This window comes from Schistocerca nitens, chromosome 4 (assembly GCF_023898315.1).
Source record: "Schistocerca nitens isolate TAMUIC-IGC-003100 chromosome 4, iqSchNite1.1, whole genome shotgun sequence".
Taxonomy (NCBI): domain Eukaryota; kingdom Metazoa; phylum Arthropoda; class Insecta; order Orthoptera; family Acrididae; genus Schistocerca; species Schistocerca nitens.
Genome location: NC_064617.1, coordinates 772,295,706 through 772,301,829, shown reverse-complemented (window position 1 = coordinate 772,301,829; position 6,124 = coordinate 772,295,706). Strand labels below are relative to the sequence as shown.

The 6,124-nt window shown below is 43.2% G+C and overlaps 2 non-coding genes across 2 annotated transcripts; one reads left to right on the top strand and one right to left on the bottom strand.

The window, feature by feature from the left end:
• Window positions 1–3,549: 3,549 nt before the first annotated feature.
• Trnat-ugu (transfer RNA threonine (anticodon UGU)) lies at window positions 3,550–3,624 on the bottom strand. Its single transcript has one exon. It is a non-coding gene; the product is annotated as a tRNA-Thr (tRNA).
• Window positions 3,625–3,958: 334 nt separating this feature from the next.
• On the top strand, window positions 3,959–4,032 carry Trnat-ugu (transfer RNA threonine (anticodon UGU)). The gene has a single exon. It is a non-coding gene; the product is annotated as a tRNA-Thr (tRNA).
• The last annotated feature ends 2,092 nt before the right edge of the window (window positions 4,033–6,124 follow it).

Here is a 6,124-nt window from a genome sequence, read left to right as displayed (position 1 = left end):
AAATCATTTTACAACACCTAACTGCAATGATCGTATTACTGCTGCTTTTCCTGCACAGGTTGTTGAAGTACATGTTCAGAAGAAAAATGGGAACTCGGAAAAATAATTGTCGCATGCAATGTGCTGAAAACTCTGGTAAACACTCTACGATCAGGAATTCGACGTGTCGGAGTGCATTGACGGCATTCTTCGACACCAGTAGGGGCACTAGCGTCGAGGAAGGGGTAAACGTAAACCATATCCGCAAATTCTTGATTTGTGTAGATGTGTGGCATTTTAGCCAGCGCATGTAAAAACACAGTTGACGCTACTGATTCGTTCTCAAACCCTTCTCTACTTCATTCGTAACACCCATGGACAACGACCTGTCCAACGTGCTAGTTTAATGGCAGAAAGATATCCCGAGAAAAGAAATTGTAAGCAAAGGGATAGGTTGGGCTGGAATGAAACATCAAAGAGGTTGGATGGGTAAGACACACACGTAAGCGGCACTAGCCCAAAAATAAATATACATTAAATGCGTCCTATCCCGGAAACCATTCGGAATAGGGCATATGTCCATGGAAAGTTTTTTGCTTCAAATGAGCGTACATGTCATACCCCTGAATATTGTCCATTCTTCCTGGGACATCTTGTATTTTCGTTCCACTTTTCAGCTTTCCTTTCTTTACGTAGCACAGGTTTGCAGTCTGAGCTGCTTCGCTTTTCCCAAAGGTCTGTTTAATTTTCTTACAAGTGGCATCTGTTCATTCCCATAGTTACGCATGCTTCTACATCCTTTAGTTTCTTGTCTAGCCATTCCCGCTTTGCCATTTTGCACTTCCTGTCACTCTCATTCTTAGACGTCCACATTTAATTCTACCCGCTTCATTTACTGCATTTTTTATATTTTCTCCTTTCACCAGTTAATCAGTAGCCCTCACCCCCGAGTCTTTAAAGGAACAAACTCCCATGTATGAAACAGCTTCAAATGACCGATTAACACATTAACTCACTTGTAAGGTAAATGTTTGACGTTAAGCAAGTACAACCTTTAGGGCAACGGCACACTGGCCCGCCGCGGTGAGCGGCTGTCTCCGCCAACTACAAACGCCCCGGCCACACGGCACGCGGTTCTGCGATTGTCGCAGGTTGCAACACATGGCCCGCCGAAAGCCGTGGTGTGTGGCCTAGCTCTGCAATCTGTTCTTCGGGCCCGTGCCAGTTCTTGCTCTCTCAGTCGTTTAGACCGCAATACGACGGATGGGCAGAATTCATTTATTCGGATTGTTGGAAATAATAAATCAAAATGATATCTGTGGAAGATGCCGTGGCCATTTGATCTTTGTATGTCGTTTGAAGAATGAAAGACGCCGCAGAAGCACCGTTTCCTGCATAAGAAATACCAATGGAGCTTTTGACACGTTGTACAAAGAGTTAAGAAAGTATCAGGATAGATTTGTTAACTACACAAGAATGGCAACATCACACTGCGACTAATTACTTTCTAAAATTAGGGGAACAGTAACTGGAATGACAACGCACTTGTACTAATGTATAGATCCCGAGGAAAAGATACTGGTAACAGTCAGGTAAACGTGTTAGTATTCTATTTAAATATTTTTGTGTCATCAGGTTTCTTGTAACTAACAAGGGAAGGCCACTACTTCGTGATCACGGATCTACTTCAGACTTTGTACGCCTTTAATAGGCCATTAAAACAAAATAATGTGCAATAAGTAAGGTGCGCTAGCCTGGCAATTTCGAGAAAATCGCAAGAGAAGTTTTACGCGTCTATTATGTAACTATACCTGTATCTATGCGAGGGCGCCGGTCGTAAGAAGTCATTGTGGTCATGTGGTTAGCATCCGCTCGTTGTTGCCGGATCATGGACGTGGCGGCGGTTCGAATCCCTGTATCACTTACTTTATAATCTATATTTTTTCATCACTGGTCACATCATTTAATTTATTTGATATTTGAGAAGTAATATAAGGGAAAAAAAACCAAGTGCATTTTCATGAAGTTGTAGTGAATTTCTTATGTTATTTGACTATGTAATATTTGTAATTAAATTTTCAAGGACGAGGGACAGGCTTGGAAAGCCCAAGTCAAACCTCGACAAATAATGATGCGAATGGCGTTATTCACTATCAGTAATATAGTAGGTCACAATGTGCCAGACCACAAGAGTAATGTACAACTACTCATCGAATGTGCTTTCGACATCACACCTTGCAGGATGGTATTAGTCATACAGACATGGAAACCATAAATAGAAATTTCATGCAAATACTTCATGCAAATACACGTGGTTTTTTAATTATATTATCTCTCGAGTGTCATATAAATTAAATAATATGAACAGTGATGAAAAATGGATTAATAATGAAGTTTGACCGGGAGTCGGTCAGTCACCTCATACGTGTTCGACTTATGAAGCTCGAGCGCTAGTCACTTTGTTCGGTATTGTTCGTTTCGTTTGGTCTGGACTGACGTCACATGACACCCGTACGAGTTTATCGTTGATTCTTTTGCTCAGTTTTGTTATTACAGCGGACAGTCGGCTCTCTGACCGAACACGCTGAGCTACCGTGCCGGCAAAATTTGTACTGATGCCTAGATTCGAACCCGGGTCTCCAATCTACGAGCGAGACATGCTATCCATTCCGCCACCCCGATGCTCGATCACTAGACCACGATGAACTTTTGCCTCCAGCTCCTACGCACAGGCAGAGGAGCCACGTAATAGACGCGTAAAACTTCTCTTGTGACTTTCTCGGAATTGCGCGAGTAGTTCACCTTACAACTTGCACATTATGTTGTTTTAATGCCCTTCTAAAGGCGTACAAAGTTTGAAGTAAATCTGTGATCCCAACGTCGCGGCCTCCCCTCTGAATACATGGATTAGTGATACATACATTTTCATTGAAACTCAATTCTAATTGTCCGTAATGTTGTATATGTTAAATAGTTCGAAATGGTCACTTAGTTGGAAATGATCTGATATCTTAAATGAAGTTTCTGAAGACGTCACGTTTGCCACATTGTCATGTACATTAGTGTAACCAGTTGATGGCTCGAAGATACTAATGAAATTGGTGTAACGTGGCTGTGCCGTAGCGTGTGCAGTCGACAAGAAGCATCCATAATGACTTTCATAACTCAGGGTCTCCATAAAATATCTTTACAACATAAGATTTTAATACCTTTAAAACTATATATGACGGTAGTATCTGTTCCCGAAAGAACACATACCGTGGATGACCATGCAGCTTTGCTAGAAATGAAATGATAATTAAATAGACACCCTAGCTGCAAACAGGCGCCGGCCGAAGTGGCCGTGTGGTTAAAGGCGCTGCAGTCTGGAACCGCAAGACCGCTACGGTCGCAGGTTCGAATCCTGCCTCGGGCATGGATGTTTGTGATGTCCTTAGGTTAGTTAGGTTTAACTAGTTCCAAGTTCTAGGGGACTAATAACCTCAGCAGTTGAGTCCCATAGTGCTCAGAGCCATTTGAACTTTGCAAACAGGCGTTGATATACTTCACTGGGGACATGTTGAAAATGTGTGCCCCGACCGGGACTCGAACCCGGGATCTCCTGCTCACATGGCAGACGCTCTATCCATCTGAGCCACCGAGGGCACAGAGGATAGTGCGTCTGCAGGGACTTATCCCTTGCACGCTCCCCGTGAGATCCACATTCCCAACATGTCCACACCACTACATTCGTAGTGCGCCTAATAGATGTTTGCCCATCATACTCATTACTCGTGGCAGATTAATCTACCAAGTCCCGTACGAGTACGGGCATAGCGTGTGCGTTCACACAAGAAGATTAATCTGCCACGAGTAATGAGTATGATGGGCAAACATCTATTAGGCGCACTACGAATGTAGTGGTGTGGACATGTGGGGAATGTGGATCTCACGGGGAGCGTGCAAGGGATAAGTCCCTGCAGACGCACTATCCTCTGTGACCTCGGTGGCTCAGTTGGATAGAGCGTCTGCCATGTAAGCAGGAGATCCCGGGTTCGAGTCCCGGTCGGGGCACACATTTTCAACATGTCCCCAGTGAAGTATATCAACGCCTGTTTGCAGCTAGGGTGTCTATTTAATTATCATTTCACCTTTAAAACTACGCTATATATTAACAATTAGTTTTCAACATGTGATAACATAATTCATAAAGTTTTGTTTCCCCTTTCATACACATCAGTGTGTGTACCCTTAGTGGCATGTATAATGTCCTGTCGGAATTCCGTTTCTCTCCACGTATGATTCAAGAACGCCACGGTGACGCGTTCAAATGCATTGCGAATGCGTGCCATCAAGTCCTGTAGGTCTCTAAGCTTGGTTCGCTAAACCAGAACCATTACAAAACCCCGCAAGAAGAAGTCTTGTGGTGAGCGCAGGGGATCGTGGCGGCCAATTCACCTATCCGGAAACTTTTCATTTAGAAATTGACGAGCAGTTAGAAATCAGTGGGGTGGTGCCCCATCCCACTGGAGTATGACGTTAGGCAGCAGGCGTTCGAACTGTGGCATAGCAAACTCTTGTAATATGTTCAGGTAAAAGCCACTGTTGACAGCAGACTCGATGAAGAAGAGGGGTCCATTGATATAAACGTGCATCAGTCTGCACCAAACCCATTGACCTTGCGACTGTCTCTTTCTGTTCCACGTGTAACTTCAGGGTGCTGTGACCCAATATACGAATGTTATGACGATTCACTTTGTCGTATGCATGAAACGTTGCCTCATCGGAGAAACAAATATTTTCCAAAAAGTCATTGTTTTCGTTAATCTTGCCTAACATATCCACTCCAAACTGTTTGCGCTGAGGGTTGTCCGTAGGCTTTAATGCCTGAATCTGCTACGCCCTGTAGGGATGTAGCTGTAACCTCTTATGCAAGACATTGTGCACTGTTGACCGTCTCATTTCCAACTCTCTAGCCGCTGTACTCACCGATTTTGTTGGATTCCTTGCAAAGGCCTGCCGTACCGTGTCCACGTTGGCGTCTGAAACAGATGAAATGATTGTGCCAAGCCGGAACAGTTGTTCGGGACGCTGGTGGCCTTCCATACCGTGTTCGAAAGTTTCGTTGCTTTTGTGTGAACCAGGCTACAAGCTGAGCTTTCTCCTGTGGTGTCCACATTTTATCAGGTTTTCGTGTCCAATTTCGCGTCACCTGGAACGTAAAAAAATCCTTTGAGTTATCACATGTTGAAAACCATTTGTTAATATTTACTATAGTTTTAAAATAATTAAAGTCTGAAACTGTAAAGATAATTTACGAACATTACGTATTAATTTTGGTTATTGCTTTCAGATGCTCAGGTACTTGTTTGAAATCGTTTAGCAATGACTGCAGAAAGTGACGGCCAGGGTCATCGTCATTTTTTGCCAGGCTTTCTTTTAATTTTCAAACAAGCTGTACTCCTACGTTCTAGGATTCTGTGTCGTTAGCCTTTGTGTTCTTCAGCGTAGAGAGGTCATGTGATTCTTAAGTAGCTTCAACGTCTGTGTTCTGCTGTCCTACTTCACTTGTACTAAAACTGTCATTCGTGTTATTTCTTGCAACAACGTTTACAAGAAACAGAAACTGGGTGACGTAGACTCGTGGATTTGCGTTTAGCACCTGATCCGTTTTTCAAACTGCTGACTTTCCGATACTGTTACGCAAGACTATCTCTCAGATTTTCCGTTTCTTTTGCAGTGACAGACGTGAAAAGAAATGTCTTACGCCTTAGGTACTTGGCTTCTGGATGCTGTGTTGCTGGTGTTCACCACGCCTGTCGCTTGGGAAAAACTATAGTCTGTGAAATTGTGCAACAAGTTTGCGAAGCGATATGGATCAACATGAAAGCAGAATGTCTTCCCCAAACGACGACAGAATTTTAGATAGAGCTGAAAAGTTTGACCGAGAGCAAATTTTTCTCATGTTATAGGACCTATAGATGGAAGCTATCCCCGATATTATTCAATCTGTATATTGAGCAAACAGTAAAGGAAATAAAAGAAAAATTTGGAGTAGGAATTAAAATCCATGGAGAAGAAACTAAAACTTTAAGGTTCGCGGATGTCATTGTAATTCTGTCAGAGACAGCAAAGGACCTGGAAGAGCAGCTGAACGGAATGGACA